This window comes from Aquarana catesbeiana, linkage group LG11 (genome assembly GCF_042186555.1).
Source record: "Aquarana catesbeiana isolate 2022-GZ linkage group LG11, ASM4218655v1, whole genome shotgun sequence".
Classification (NCBI taxonomy): Eukaryota; Metazoa; Chordata; class Amphibia; order Anura; family Ranidae; genus Aquarana; species Aquarana catesbeiana.
Window position 1 is genome coordinate 34,430,434 of NC_133334.1, and position 16,156 is coordinate 34,446,589.

At 43.6% G+C, this 16,156-nt stretch overlaps 1 protein-coding gene across 5 annotated transcripts in view; it reads left to right on the forward strand.

The window, feature by feature from the left end:
- Nucleotides 1-16,156, forward strand: part of LRRC4C (leucine rich repeat containing 4C) — a 1,257,118-nt gene that overhangs the window by 289,943 nt on the left and 951,019 nt on the right. The window contains exon 2 of one of the 5 annotated variants that reach the window (XM_073604175.1): nucleotides 5,414-5,541. The exons of the other annotated variants lie outside the window; for them this stretch is intronic. The gene's annotated coding sequence lies outside the window, so the exon portion shown is untranslated. The remainder of the gene's footprint in view (nucleotides 1-5,413; nucleotides 5,542-16,156) is intronic. 5 annotated transcript variants of the gene reach the window in all.

The following is a 16,156-nucleotide window of genomic DNA, read 5'->3' on the forward strand; positions in this document are numbered from 1 at the left end:
AAAGAAATCTAATATAAATAATAGAGCTAAGCCCAGGAGGTATCATGCACCTCACTGGCCTTAGCTCATAGTGTGCCTTTATTTTTTACAAAGAAGCTGATTTCCCGGATTTCAGCTTTAAATTATATGCTGGTTTGTGGATTGTAAAACCTTGTCATATGGATATATTGATGTACCCAGGGTAACTGGCATTAAAGTGGAGTTCCACCCACCAAAAAAAAAAAAAAATTAGTAATGTTCTTAAAAAAAATAAAAAAAAACATTTGGAGAAATTTTTTTTTTTTACTCACCTCTAAATGCCTGTTGCTAGGGGGTCCCTCGTAGTCCTGCCTCCTTCGGTGCCTGGGCTCCTGACGTCACTTCCCTCGGCGCAGGAAGGGAGATTGCCTCTCTACTCTCCCTCTTGTCAATCATCTGGGACACATGACCGGTGATGGCGTGCTGAGCAAATCGCGCATGCGTAGTGGATGCCTGGCAGTGAAGCCACAGCTGGGCGCCCACAGTTGCAATGCCGGAGCCGACGAGCGGAGGGGGGGACGAGCGGGGCTTCGAACCCCCGCATCGCTGGACCCTGGGACAGGTAAGTGTCCAATTAAAAGTCAGCAGCTGCAGTATTTGTAGCTGCTGACTTTTGATTTTTTTTTTTTTAAATAGGAACCCCGCTTTAAGTGTGTGTTGGCTGGGCATAATAAAACATGCCAGCACCCCTATAGCACACCCTTAGACCCTTTGACTGGCTGGAGTTAGCTCTGCAATGTCCTCTACAGGGACAAGAAAAAGGTGCTGCATTTGGCAGCTGGAGCGTCCATCTTACCATTGCAACTATTATGGAACACTAAATGCAAATAGACTGTGCACCTTGCAAAGTGCAGTTGCTGCAGAGCTTAGTAAATGAGCAGAAACTCTGCTGACTTCCATCATCCAATCATGTGCAGACATGAATGCGTCCCTTTTATTTTTCTTGCACGTGATTGGGTATTCTTTGCGAAGTGAAGCTTTACCTCATTTACTAAGCTCTGGAGCAAATTCACTTTGCAAAGTGCACAGTCTGTTTGCTTTTAGTGAATCAACCCCTAAGAGTCATTTATGAGAGTCAGTGACTCTTCCATATCTGATTGAACTTACTCTTTAAAGTGTTACTAAACCCAGAACCTGAAGTCAGTATATCTGGTTTCCCACAGTACACAGAACATGGAAATACAATTATTTTAGTAAATATAAACTGCTAAATATCGTTTCTCATCAGCAGTATATAGCAGTCTTGTGATTTCTATCAGTGTCTGGTGAAGCTTGTAGGAGGAGCTTTTAACCCCCCTGGCGGTATTCCCGAGTCTGGCTCGGGGTGGATTTTACATACCAAAAGCGGTATCCCCGAGCCAGACTCGGGCTTGCATCGCAGGATCCAGGAAGAGATTACTTACCTTGTCCCCTGGTTCCTGCGATGTCTCCCCGCTGTGATCGGCGAGCCGCTGTGTCTCGCTCGATTCACAGTGCCGAGCTCCGTTCCCTGCGAGCGTTGCGACGCACGGGGACGGAGTTCGGCGGTAAATTCAAAAGTGAAACACATAGTATAGATACAGCATACTGTAATCTTACAGATTACAGTACTGTATCAAATAATGACACATCCCCTTTGTCCCTAGTGGTCTGCCCAGTGTCCTGCATGCAGTTTTATATATATAAAACTGTTCTTTCTGCCAGGAAACTGGAGATTGTCCATAGCAACCAAAACTGTCTCTTTACATCAAAAGTGGTTTTAGACCAGCTAGAAAAAAGCGATAATAAATTATAATCACTTGTAGAAATGAGCGATAGCGATTTGTGGGGAGATCCGTCATCAAACACTAAAAGTAATAAAAGCTAAAATTCTGCAACTGTGCAAATTTCAGTGTTTTTGATTTGATTACATTATTATATAATTTTTATTATTATTATATTATTATGTGTTTTAATTATTTATAGTTATTTATTGTATTATAATTTTTTATTTCGTTTTTCAAACTTTATCATACCCGGGATGTCTACTAGACTCTTGTTTGGACAGATTTAAGTGAACTATTCCTAAGAATTACAGGCCTACAATATGAAACGCCATATTTCTGTGCAAAATAATTGTACCGCTTTCAGCACCTAAAATCTGAAATAATCATACCGCCAGGGAGGTTAAACTGCACGGAGCTGTCCTATGAAGCTGCCGGGCTCCTGACCCTCTGTCTGGATGACATGTCTGGACAGAGCCGATTGGCCCTGTGCTGATCACATGCACTCTCCCAAGAAAAACTCTCTAGCAATACACACCACACTGAGCATGTGCAGCTTGACTCCAAAGGCTCTGTCTTATCAGGACTTGTAAAGGGGGACAGTACAGGGAGGGGAGGATCTGTGCATAGAGGATCAAGCAGCCTTTTTACACATAGCAGAGGATTAACCCCTTAGGTTCCACCAGGAGTATAACAAGCTCCTTTGCAATCTTAATTTTTACTCTAACAAAAGTGAGCACATTAAATTAAATTAAGCGCTCTGTCTGTTTGTAAACTCTGTTACATTCCTGTCTGGGGGTGTCATGCAGACATTTTTTTTAAAGTGTGGGATCAAAAAACAAAACAAAACAATCATACACATCTATGTGGTGACAACATTGATCCAATGCTGCAGCTCTCCCCCGTCGGCTCTAAGACCGAGAACGGAGCAATCACAAGACCGCTGATCAATCAGCTCTCGATCTTCACCGAGCATTCACTGATTCTCTGCTCTGCCCCTCCAGTACTCACTGCAGCGCTGGGCTGTGGAGGGGGTGAGAGCGGCTGGCCCAGGTTCCTGACATTATTGTTGGGATGTGCAAAATCAATCTGCGCAATCAAAAGAAAACGTGTATAAATATATACTAATAAAAAAGTAGCCGCTGTCACTTTAAAAGTGATTCCACTCCGCTTACAAAATGATATAAACCAAAAACAGTGCTGCACTACTGTGTGAATCAAATATATTGTAAATTTGATAAATTCATAAGTGCAAACATTATTAAATAAATCCACTGAATGTGATTAATGAATCAAAAAATCTAAGTTCATGCAAATAAATGGTGACTGATTGAAGAGGATCCCAACCTGAATCAATTCACCCAAAGTGCCAATTTTTCAAAAGAAGTTTCATAAGCTGCTCACCTTAAACATGAGTCAAATCAGCAGTGTTCCCCTCTGGGGATAATGAAGATAGCTGGCGTGGTATGGATACTTAACCTCCTTCAACCAAGGCTCCTTCTTTGGGTTCTGCAGAACGCCGATCGTCTCACCAATTAGGATGTAATATGCAAAAAAGAAGGCAACATCTAGTGCTCTCCCTTTAAGATGATTTAATAATGTAAAAAATTGGTAGATACAGTTGTGCTCATAAGTTTACATACCCAGGCAGAACTTATGATTTCTTGGCCATTTTTTAGAGAATATGAATGATAACACAAAAGCTTTTCTTTCACTCGTGGTTCATGTTTGGCTGAAGTCATTTATTATCAATCAACTGTGTTTACTTTTTTTAAATCATAATGAAAACAGAAACTAGCCAAATGACCCTGATCAAAAGTTTACATACCCCAGTTCTTAATACCGTGTATTGCCCCCTTTGACATCAATGACAGCTTGAAGTCTTTTGTGGTATTTTGTGGATGAGGCTCTTTATCTTCTCAGATGGTAAAGCTGCCCATTCCTCTTGGCAAAAAGCGTCCAGTTCCTGTAAATTCTTGGGCTGTCTTACATGAACTGCACGTTTGAGATCTCCACAGAGTGGCTCAATGATATTGAGGTCAGGAGACTGAGATGGCCACTCCAGAACCTTCACCTTATTCTGCTGTAGCCAATGACAGGTCGTGTTTTGGGTCATTGTCATGTTGGAATGCTCAAGTACGTCCCAGCTTCCTGGCTGATGAATGCAAATGATCCTCCAGTATTTTTTGATAACATACTGCATTCATCTTGTCATTAATTTAACCAAATTTCCTGTGCCTTTGTAGCTCACACATCCCCCCCAAAAAATGGCCAAGAAATCATAAATTCTGCTGGGTATGTAAACTTATGAGCACAACTATACACTCACAAGTATGGCACAATAAGCCTGTGCTAGCTGTAAAGGCATTCAGACAACCTAGTCTCGAGATAGCCGCAGTGTGACATCAGTACGCAGGCTCCGCCCCCTAGACGCGTGTCGTCAAGGCGTTGATCTTTACTGAAGATGTCAACGCCTTGACGATGCACATCTAGGGGTTGGAGCCTGCGTACTGACATCACCTTGCGACCATCTCATGACTAGGTTGTCTTTACAGCTAGCACAGGCTTATTGTGCCTTACTTATCTACCAATTTTTTACATTATTAAATTGTGCACTGCCGAAAAATTAGTTCATTTTCGTTTCATTTGTTTTTTTGATTTTTTTTTTTTTTTTTTCATTTTTTGGGTCTTTTGTTATGATCGCAATTCATAAATTTGTAAATTAGTAAATTTGAAAATTTGAAAGAATAACTAACTAACTAATAATAATTAACTATTAAATTATAGGTATTGGAATTTGCTTTCAAATTTGGCTGTTAGTGAACGTAACGAATATGAATTTATCTGAAGTCACAAATTATTCAAAATAACAAATACCTGTCTGTAATACAAAGTCATCTGAACCGGTATTGGACCACCGTTCTGTCTATCATAGGAGCCGCTCCAGGAGGCAGAACTTCGTATTACAGAGGCCGCCTAGGAGATCCTCGCTCTATGTAATCTGACGTGAGGCTGCAGATGGGCTCTGATCAGGCTGCATTGATAGGCAATGGCGAGGCTGCAGATGGGCACTGATCAGGCAGCAATGGCGAGGCTGCAGATGGGCACTGATCAGACAGCAATGATGAGGCTGCAGATGGGCACTGATCAGACAGCAATGGTGAGGCTGCAGATGGGCACTGATCAGGCAACAATGGCGAGGCTGCAGATAGGCACTGATCAGACAGCAATGACGAGGCTGCAGATGGGCACTGATCAGACAGCAATGGTGAGGCTGCAGATGGGCACTGATCAGGCTGCAATGGTGAGGCTGCAGATGGGCACTGATCAGGCAACAATGGCGAGGCTGCAGATGGGCACTGATCAGGCTGTAATGGTGAGGCTGCAGATGGGCACTGATCAGGCTGCAATGGCAAGGCTGTGGATGGGCACTAATCAGGCTGCATCTATGGGCACTGGTGAGGCTGCAGATGGGCACTGATAAGGTTGCATTGATGGGTACTGAACTATATTTTGCTATTTTTTTCCTAAAACATTCCTCTTAAAATGAAGGTGTGTGTTATACGCCTGTGCGTGTCATACACCGATAAATACGGTAATAATAACACTTATAATAATAAAAAAAAATAATTTGTTACGTTCGTTTTGTTTAGATGCGGCATTCGGGGAGGGGAACACTGCTGTTTTGGCTCATGTTTGAGGTGAGCAGCTTATGAAACTGGTGGAGGCGAAACACACAGTATTCTTTTGAAAAATCGTCACTTTGGGTGAATTTATTCAGGTTTGGATCCTCTTCAATCAGTCACCATTTATTTGCATGAACTTAGATTTTTTGGTTAATTTATCACATATATATATTTGATTCACACAGTAGCGCAGCACTGTTTTTGGTTTATATAATTTTGTAAGTGGAGTGGAATCACTTGTAAAGTGACAGCGGCTACTTTTTTATCAGTATATATTTATAACCTTTTCTTTTGATTCATCCCGATTCCTGACCAGCAGCTGGATCAGCCTCTCAGCATGCCACTGAGAACCTGAGCCAGCCGCTCCCACCCCCTCCACAGCCCAGCGCGGCAGTGAGTACTGGAGGGGCAGAGCAGTGAATCAGTGAATGCTCAGTGAAGATCGAGAGCTTATTGATCAGCGGTCTTGTGATTGCTCTGTTCTCAGTCTTAGAGCCGACGGGGGAGAGCTGCAACATTGGATCATTGCTGTTGCCACATAGGTGTGTATGATTGTTTTGTTCTGTTTGTTTTTTTTTTATCCAAAACTTTTTTAAAAATGGCTGCTTGCCACCCCCAGACAGGAATGTAACAGAGTTTACAAACAGACAGAGCTCTTAATGTGCTCACTTTCTGGCTCTGTGATGTCAGCCGACAGCGGGATGCAGTGGCAGCCCGTGCATTGAGGGTGCACGGGCGCCGCCCCCCCTATTCCTGCCGCCGCCCTCCCTATCGATGCGGCCGGCCCTTTTCAAGACCCCAGATGTATGGACTCCTATAACGGAGTGGGAGGGGATCTTTTTTTTGATACACCTGATTAGAGCCAGAGGCTCTAATAGGCTTCAAAATAAGGTGGGCTCGGGCGCGGAGAATGCGCCCTGATCCCACCCAATTGTGTGACCATAGCAAATAAATTTTTGCTATTTTCACACTACAGTGCCTCCCCACCAATCAGGAGGCAGGTCAGTGAGACCTGTTTCCCGATTGGCCAAAGCACTATTGGATGTCCTATTAGATGCCCAGCGCTTAGGAAGAGGAGACATGCAGAGGAGGCACGCACTGGAGGAATGGACACCTCTGCTGCTGCCTGCACTCTTGAGGAGACACAGGAGGAGAGGATACCACAGCCCAGTAAGTGAAGGGCCAGACCTCCGGGGGTTGCCTTTAGAGGACCGTGAGTACTGCAAGCCCCGAGGGGGGGGGTGGTTGCTGTCAGAGTACCGCAAGTACCGTGAGCCTGGGGGGGTTGGTTGCCCTGTGAGTACCACTAGCCGCGCGGGGGGGTTGTGGTTGCCTTCAGAGAACCGCGAGCCCCGTGGCGGGGGGTGGTGGTAGTTGCCTTCATGGGGGGTTGCTGTCAGTGCCACAAGCCCCCAACTGCCCCGTCCAACCAAGTCCTGTGTGCTGTTACCAGGGGAGCTCTGCACAGGGACAGGGAGCATATCCATCATATCCATCCGGACAGGAGAGATTGATGTAAGCTGCCGGGATGGGGTGACATGAGCATGGTGACAGGTGACAGGAGCAAGCTGATCGGCACACCACTCATCCCATCCACAGTGTTCATGATCTGTGAGGCTGCGCTATATACCATGATCTGTGAGGCTGCGCTATATACCATGATCTGTGAGGCTGCACTATATACCATGATCTGTGAGGCTGCGCTATATATACCATGATCTGTGAGGCTGCCATGATCTGTGAGGCTGCGCTATATACTCTGTCCTGTGATGCTGGGGCTATATACTCTGTCCTGTGATGCTGAGCTATATACTCTGTCCTGTGATGCTGAGCTGTATACTCCTGACACTATGGGTGGAATACAGGGGACGGAGTGGGTGGATTCTACAAGGGGTGGGCCTTATGAGAAGTGGGAGGGGTCAAAAAGGAAGGGCAGGGTCTGGCGCCCCCCATCCCAAAACTTCACCAGCCGCCACTGGCGGGATGGAGAAATATATGAGCACTTTAACAAAATATATTGGAGGAAAAAGTAGAACTGTCCAATGACTGTGCATTCTCTACACCTCCAGATTCCATGGAAGACAGAGTCCCCTCTGTCCAGATCGCTTGTCCTTTTTTTTTTTTTTTTTTTGCAGCTCAGCTTATGAGGCAACACCGCTGGCTGACATCTTGTCTTGCGCTGCCGTTTGCCAGCAAACTAAAAATAAACAGCTTAGCGTTTCTGATTTATGAATATTCAGCATTTTGAAACATATTTTATTCCTTGCCAGATCTATGGATGAACTCTTCCCTCAAACCAAACATCAATTACTGCAAAATGTATGCTGATTGCCAGTGACATGCTTCATAAAAAAAGAACGTATGCATGGCGTGGAAGGGAGCCAAGCAAAGCCGTGTTATATCGCGCTCTGTCGGCATGTGGAATCGCTGGGCTCTGTGATCAGGAGCTGACGGGGAGTATCGCTGGCATCTTATGTATAGATCTCACAATAAAAGCAGTCTGGATTATTTTATTTGATTTTAAGGTGTTTTCCCAAGTGCTGAAACCCAAAGCCAGATGACAAAAAAAAAACACAATTTAAGTCACTGCTTTCCTTTAAAAATAACTAAGCTAAAGTTTAACTGCTTGGCGACCAGCCGCCGTCATTATACGGCGGTAGGTTGGCTCGTTCCCACGAATCGCCGTAGCTGTACGTCAGTCCCTTTAACAACTATAGCAGGCGGGGGAGCTGACGCGCGTGGCCGGCGACCGCAATGTCCGCCGGCCACCCGCGATCACTCCACAGAGAGCCAGAACGGGGATCTGTCAATGTAAACAAACAGATCCCCGTTCTGACAGGGGAGTACAGAGTAATCGTCTGTTCCTAGTGATCAGGAACAGCGATCTCTCTCTACTCCCAGTCAGTCCCCTCCCCCCACCGTTAGAAACACCTCCCAGGGAACACATTTAACACTTTGATCGCCCCCTAATGTTAAAGTGATTGTAAAGGTTCAGCTTTTTTTTTCTTTTTAACAAACATGTCATACTTACCTCCGCTGTGCAGTTAGCTATGCACAGAGTGGCCCGATCCTCCTCTTCTGGGGTCCCTCAGCAGCGCTCCTGGCTCCTCCTCTTCTCGAGTACCCCATTGGAGAAGCGCTCTCTACGACGGGACACCCGTGCAGGCATGCTCCTGTGTCCTGGTGCTGCGTCTGTTGACACAGCCAGCAGGACTCAGCTCCGCCCCCCGGAGCCCACGTCATTGGATTTGATTGACAGCAGTGGGAGGAAAAGGCTGCGCTGCTATCAATCTATCCAATCAGGTCATGAGACACCAGCTGGAGCTGGTGTGCTCGTTCCCGTCGCACCAAATTTCGGGGCTCAGGTAAGTATAAGGGGGGCTCGGGGGCACTGCTGCAGTAAAGAAGGTTTATCACACTAATGCATAGAAAGTATTAAGGTGAAAAACAGCGAGGATTTACAACCCCTTTAACCCCTTCCCTGCCAGTGTCATGTATACAGTAATCAGTGCATTTTTATAACACTGATCGCTGTATAAATGTCACTGGTCTCAAAAAAGTGTCAAAAGTGTCTGATCTGTCTGCTGCAATGTCACAGTCCTGCAAAAAATCTCTGATCACCGCCATTACTAGTAAAAAAAAGATAAATAAATAATAAAAATGCCATAATTCTTTCCCTTATTTTGTAGATGCTTCAAGACCCCTTTTACACTGGGGCGTTTTTTAGGAGCTTTAGCGCTAAAAATAGCACCTGTAAAGCTCCTGAAAAATGCCCCACTTGCAGTCCCAGTGTGAGAGCCCGAGTGCTTGCACACTGGGGCGGTGCGCTTGCAGGACGTTAGAAAAAGTCGTGCAAGCAGCATCTTTGGGGCGGTTTGCGAGTGGTGTATACACTGCTCCTACACTGCCCCTGCCCATTGGAATTCATGGGCAGTGCTGCCGAAGCACCTGAAAAGTGCTTCGGCAGCAGCGCTACACAGGCGCTTTTAACCCTTTTTAACCCCCTTTAGGGGGTTAAAAGCACCTCGCTCCCGCCCGAATAGCGGCACCAAAGCGCCGCTATAACAGCGGTAAAGCACCACTAAAACTAACTGATTTTTATTTTTTGGGGGGGGATATTTATTATAGCAAAAGGTAAAAAATATTGTTTTTTTTTCAAAATTGTCGCTCTTTTTTTGTTTGTAGCCCAACAAAAGATAAAAACCGCAGAGGTCATCAAATACCACCAAAATAAAGCTCTATTTGTAGGGAAAAAAGCACGTCAATTTTGTTTGGGTACAGCATTGCACGACCGCGCAATTGTCAGTTAAAGCAACGCAGTGCCGTATCGCAAAAAATGGCCTGGTCATTCAGGGGGGAAATCTTCCGGACTGTAAGTGGTTAATAATAACATTAAAAAACATTCAATTACAATTACATTAAATTCAATTACAATATGACCTGTGTAGCAATTGTACGCTATATTATATATTTACTTTATTTGCTATGTTTTTTTTTTTCCCACGAAAGTGGAGTTACCCTTTAAGCGCCGGTTTCTCATTTTTGGATTGGACTTCACCTGGGAAAGAGTATTGCTTTGCACTGGCTGAAAACAGCAAATGTGAGAGCTCGAAATATTCCATGAGCTGATCACATGATCTGAAATGTGTATGGTGGAAGGCTTTAGTGCTTGCTCCTGGAACAGATGCTAGAGCGATCTTAGTGTGAGAATCTGGTCCCCACCACTAGGTGTCGCATTAAGACCACCGACCAGGAAACCACTGTACATTGTATACCACATATATATATACATTCATGGGTGGCTTGTATACATAGTTCACATTCCTAAATGCAAGAGTGATTTTTATTTTTTCTCTTTTTGGACCAAATCCCTTTTGTACTTTGTATTTAGCTGTTGTCCATTTTTTTAGCTGTTGTCCATTTTTTACCTTTGATATAAAGAGATTGCATAAACAAATGTTTAATTTAACCACTTACAGACCAGAAGACTTTTCCCCTTCACAAACAGGCCATTTTTTGCGATACGGCACTGTGTCGCTTTAACTAACAATTGCGCGGCCGTGCGATGTTGTACCCAAACAAAATTGACGTCCTTTTTTCTACACAAATAGAGCTTTCTTTTGGTGGTATTTGATCACCTCTGCGGTTTTTATTTTTTGCGCTATAAACAAAAAAAAACCAACAATTTTGAAAAAAAAAAACTTTACTGTATAAACTGAAAAATGCTTGAAGAATTCACTTTCCTGTGAATCAGTTAACTAATATTTAGTTGTATAAGCACTGTTTCTGTGTTGCATGAAGTCCGCCAACTTCTAGCAGCTGTGAATAGGTGTTCTAGCCCAGGACGATTGCACTTCATTCCCCAATTCTTCTGCATTTCTTGGTTTTAACTCAGAAACAGCATTTCTGATGTCACCCCACAAGTTTTTGTTGGATTAAGGTCTGGGGATTGGGCTGGCTGCTCCATAACATTAATCTCGTTGGTCCGGAACCAAAATGTTGCTCGCTTACCGGCAGGGGTGGATCCAGAGTCTAGTCTCGGGAGGGGCTCTGCCAGAAAATAAGGTGTTGCTTACAGAACTGTATTTAACGTATCATACAGTCCTAACCTTGTTTAAAACAGTGACACATTTATCATTCCTAGATTCGATTATTACATACAGTGAGACCTTGGTCTACGAGCATAATCTGTTCCAGGAGAATGCTTGTCATCCAAAGCACTCGCATATCAAAGCGAGTTTCCCCATAGAAGTTAATGGAAACGAAGATAATTTGTTCCGCATTGACTTCTTGCAATACTGCATGTGGCCACAGGTGAGGGGGTGCCAGAGAGCCTCGGAAATACACAGGGACAGCTCAGCTGAACTCGGAAACACTCGGGAACGGAGTATTTCCGAGTGTTTCTGAGTATTTCCGAGTGATTCTAAGTATTTCCGAGCGGCTCTGAACCATTCTGAGTGTCCCCAGCGCTCCCGCACCTCTAGCCAAATGCGGTACTGCACACTACATTAGCTTGAATTCTGCTCGTTTTGCGAGACAACACTCGCAAACCGAGGAGGATTTTTTTTTAAAGGTTGCACGTCTTTCAAAACTCTCGTTAACTGCGTTACTCGCTAACCAAGGTTCCACTGTATTAGATATTTATCCTTATAGATTAAATATTACCCCTGTCCGCCCACCCAAAAAAAGATGCCCCACTTGTGTCACCTTTCTTCTTCATTACTGTCCCCACTTGGTCACCTTCTTCATTACTGCCCCCCCCCCACTTTTGTCACCTTCTTCTTCTTCGAAACCATCCCCCACTTGTGTCACCTTCTTCATTACTGTCCTCCACTTGTGTCGCCTCCTTCATTACTGTCCCCCACTTGTGTCACCTTCTTCTTCTCCATTACTGTCCCCCACTTGTGTCACCTTCTTCTTCTGCATTACTGTCCCCCACTTGTGTCACCTTCTTCTTCTCCATTACTGTACCCCACTTGTGTCATCTTCTTCTTCTTCATTACTGTCCTCCACTTGTGTCGCCTCCTTCATTACTGTCCCCCACTTGTGTCACCTTCTTCTTCTTCATTACTGTCCCCCACTTGTGTCATCTTCTTCTTCTTCATTACTGTCCTCCACTTGTGTCACCTTTTGCATTACTGTCCCCCACTTATGTCACCTTCTTCTTCTTCATTACTGTCCCCCCACTTGTGTCACCTTCTTCCTCTCCATTACTGTCCCCCACTTGTGTCACCTTCTTCCTCTCCATTACTGTCCCCCCACTTGTGTCACCTTCTTCTTCTTCATTACTGTCCCCCAGTTGTGTCATCTTCTTCTTCTCCATTACTGTCCCCCACTTGTGTCACCTTCTTCTTCTTCATTACTGTCCCCCACTTGTGTCACCTTCTGCATTACTGTCCCCCACTTGTGTCACCTTCTTCTTCTCCATTACTGTCCCCCACTTGTGTCACCTTCTTCTTCTTCATTATTGTCCCCCACTTGTGTCACCTTCTGCATTACTGTCCCCCACTTGTGTCACCTTCTTCTTCATCATTACTGTCCCCCCACTTGTGTCATCTTCTTCTTCTTCATTACTGTCCTCCACTTGTGTCACCTTCTGCATTACTGTCCCCCACTTATGTCACCTTCTTCTTCTTCATTACTGTCCCCCCACTTGTGTCACCTTCTTCCTCTCCATTACTGTCCCCCACTTGTGTCACCTTCTTCCTCTCCATTACTGTCCCCCACTTGTGTCACCTTCTTCTTCTTCATTACTGTCCCCCAGTTGTGTCATCTTCTTCTTCTCCATTACTGTCCCCCACTTGTGTCACCGTCTTCTTCTTCATTACTGTCCCCCACTTGTGTCACCTTCTTCTTCTCCATTACTGTCCCCCACTTGTGTCACCTCCTTCATTACTGCCCCCCACTTGTGTCACCTTCTTCTTCTCCATTACTGTCCCCCACTTGTGTCACCTTCTTCTTCTCCATTACTGTCCCCCACTTGTGTCACCTTCTTCTTCTCCATTACTGTCCCCCATTTGTGTCACCATCTTTTTGTTCATTACTGTCCCCCACTGGTGTCACCTTCTTCTTCTTCATTACTGTCCCCCCCACTTGTGTCACTTACCTTCTTCTTCTCCATTACTGTCCCCCACTTGTGTCACCTTCTTCTTCATTACTATCCCCCACTTGTGTCACCTTCTTCTTCTCCATTACTGTCCCCTGCTTGTTTCACTCACCATCTCCTTCATTACTGTATACTACTATTCCATCCAATCCTCACCTTATCCCCTCTCTGGGGCTGGGCTCTGGTGAGTGGTTTACTCTGGTACCTCAGACAGTTTAGAACTCGGGAGCCAAATTTGTAAATTCATACATTCGTAAATTTGTAAAATCATAATTTCGTAAATTTGTAAAATCATAATTTCGTAAATTTGTAAATTCATAATTAGTTGAAAAACTAATTCGGAACTAAATGAATTACGCATGTCTAGCCTCAGCTCTGTTCCTGTGTGAAGGGGGGTGTGTCCCTTTCCTCCAATCAGCTCTCAGAGCTCTCCTCACTAATATAACTTCAGGTCTCCACCCCCCTGCTTTTCAGAACTGAGAGATCCCATGTGAATTCTGCGCTTTGAATGGATGTAGGGGAAAGACGGCTATAGTTACACAGGTACAACCTATGTAGGAGGATTTGTTTGTATCACCTGAGGCCAGTCACTTCACTGGGTATATAGAAGGGTTTACAACCACTTTAACTAATCTTCAGGCCCAAAATAGATTTTTTTAAGCGTTTAAAAAAAAAAGAAAAGAGAAGAAAAGGAAAAATGGCTCTGGAAGCGAATAGGTTAAAGTTATAAACCATGAGGAATGCGCATGTATTAAAGGATGCATATGATTTTTTTTTTTTGCCTTGACATACTGTATATGCTTTAATATTATTTGTAAATTCATAATTTCGTAAATTTGTAAATTTGTAAATTAGAAAAGTCGAAAATTCGTAAATTTGTAATTTTGAAAATAAGAAAGAATAACTAATAATAACTAACTATTAAATTATAGGTATTGGAATTTCATTTCAAATTTGACTGTTAGTGAATTACGAATTTATCTGAAGTTATGGATTATCCGAAATAACGAATGCCGCACCTAAAGGAATGGAACTGAACAAATGAATAATAAATAATAATAAAAAGTTTTTAGTATTAATATTGTTATTTATTATTATTAATTTGTTACGCTCCATTTGTTTAGATGCGGCATTCGTTATTTCGGATAAATCGTAACTTCAGATAAATTAGTATTCGTTACGTTCACTAACAGCCAAATTTGAAAGGAAATTCCAATACCTATCATTTAATAGTTAGTAATAGTTAAAGTGGTGTTCCGGCCGAAATTATACTTTTTAAATAAAAATACCCCTATAATACACAAGCTTAATGTATTCTAGTAAAGTTAGTCTGTAAACTAAGGTCTGTTTTGTTAGTTTATAGCAGTAGTTTGTTATTTTATAAACTTACAGCAGGCCGTTGCCATCTTAAGTGTGGGCATCTAAAGCCAGACTGTATTTCTTCCTGGATCTCATCCTTGCAGATCTCGCACATGCTCAGTGCAGCACAAGCAGTGTAATAGGTTTCAGGTCAGGCTTCCATAGCAACGGCAGTTTCAGAGGAAGTTGCCGCCCCTTCCCAGAAGGCACTGCAAGCAGGAAATGATGCAATGGGCCGCGGCCAGGGAGGAGGAAGTGAAAAATGAATACAGCAGATATACAGTAGGTGCTGAGAAAAAAAAGAAAAAAAATATCCAATTTGTTTACAGTGCACAGTTTAGTGAGGGATGCTGAAGAGTTGTAAAAATGGGTGGAACTCCACTTTAAGTTATTAATAGTTAGTTATTTTTTTAGATTTTCGGGTTTTCGAATTTACAAATTTTGGAATTTACGAATTTTCAAATATTGAAATTTATGAATATTCGGAAAAATTTGTTAAATGGGTTTTCTTCAATTTGGATATCTCCGAATTAACGAATTTGTCGAAATTAGTTGAAAAACTAATTCGGAACCAAACGAATTGCGTATGTCTAGCCTCAGCTCTGTTCCTGTGTGAAGGGGGGGTGTGTCCCTTTCCTCCAATCAGCTCTCAGAGCTCCTCACTGATATAACTTCAGGTCTCCACCCCCCTGCTTTTTCAGAGCTGAGAGATCCCGTGTGAATTCTGCGCTTTGAATGGATGTAGGGGAAAGACGGCTATAGTTACAACCTATGTAGGAGGATTTGTTTGTATCACCTGGGGCCAGCCACTTCACTGGGTATATAGAAGGGTTTACAACCACTTTAACACTAATCTTCAGGCCTAAAATAGATTTTTTTAAACCTATGCAAAAAAAAAAAAAAAGAAAAAAAAAATGGCTCTGGAAGTGAATAGGTTAAAGTTATAAACCATGAGGAAGGCGCATGCATTAAAGGATGCATATGATTTTTTTTTGCCTTGACATATATGCTTTAATATTATTATCTCAAGAAATATAGAAATGCCAAACCTGCCACAATGTAATGTATAAGTTAAGCAAATGATTCTGTAAAGAAACAAAGATTAATGGCTCTCTGGGGAAAATGCGTCTGCAGCCTTGAAACTATCTATCCAGATCCATCCTTAGCATGACTTGCTTTAGGCTATAAAGGACAATCAGGGATCAGAATACTGATCTATTACTTGTGTGTGAGAGATAACATCATTTCCGTGAAGTGATTCCACTGATAGACTCACAAGAACAAAGAGGCCCCGCTATTCTGCTTGAGTTCCCTTCCACCCACATGCATAAGTCAACACTTATCGGAGATCCTCTAAAGCAGTGCTCTCCAAACTGAGGCCCTGGGGCCGGATGCGGCCATTTGCTTGCTTTTATCTGGCCCCTGGCGCACTATTTCATTCACTGACACCAAAAAAGGGGCGGAGTTCCTCCCAATGACGCCAACAGTGGGTCCATTGACACCAAGGACAGGGGACCATTCCTCCCAATGTCACCAAGATAGGGCACAGTTCCTCCCAATGACACCAACAATGAGCCACAATTCCTCCCAATAACACCAAAGATGGGGTACAATTGCTCCCAATGACACAAACAATGGGACGCCATTCCTCACAATGAGGCCCAATGACACCAGTGATGGTGCCCAGGTCCTTCCAATGACACCAGCAATGGGCCACAATTCCTTCCAATGACACCAGTGATGGT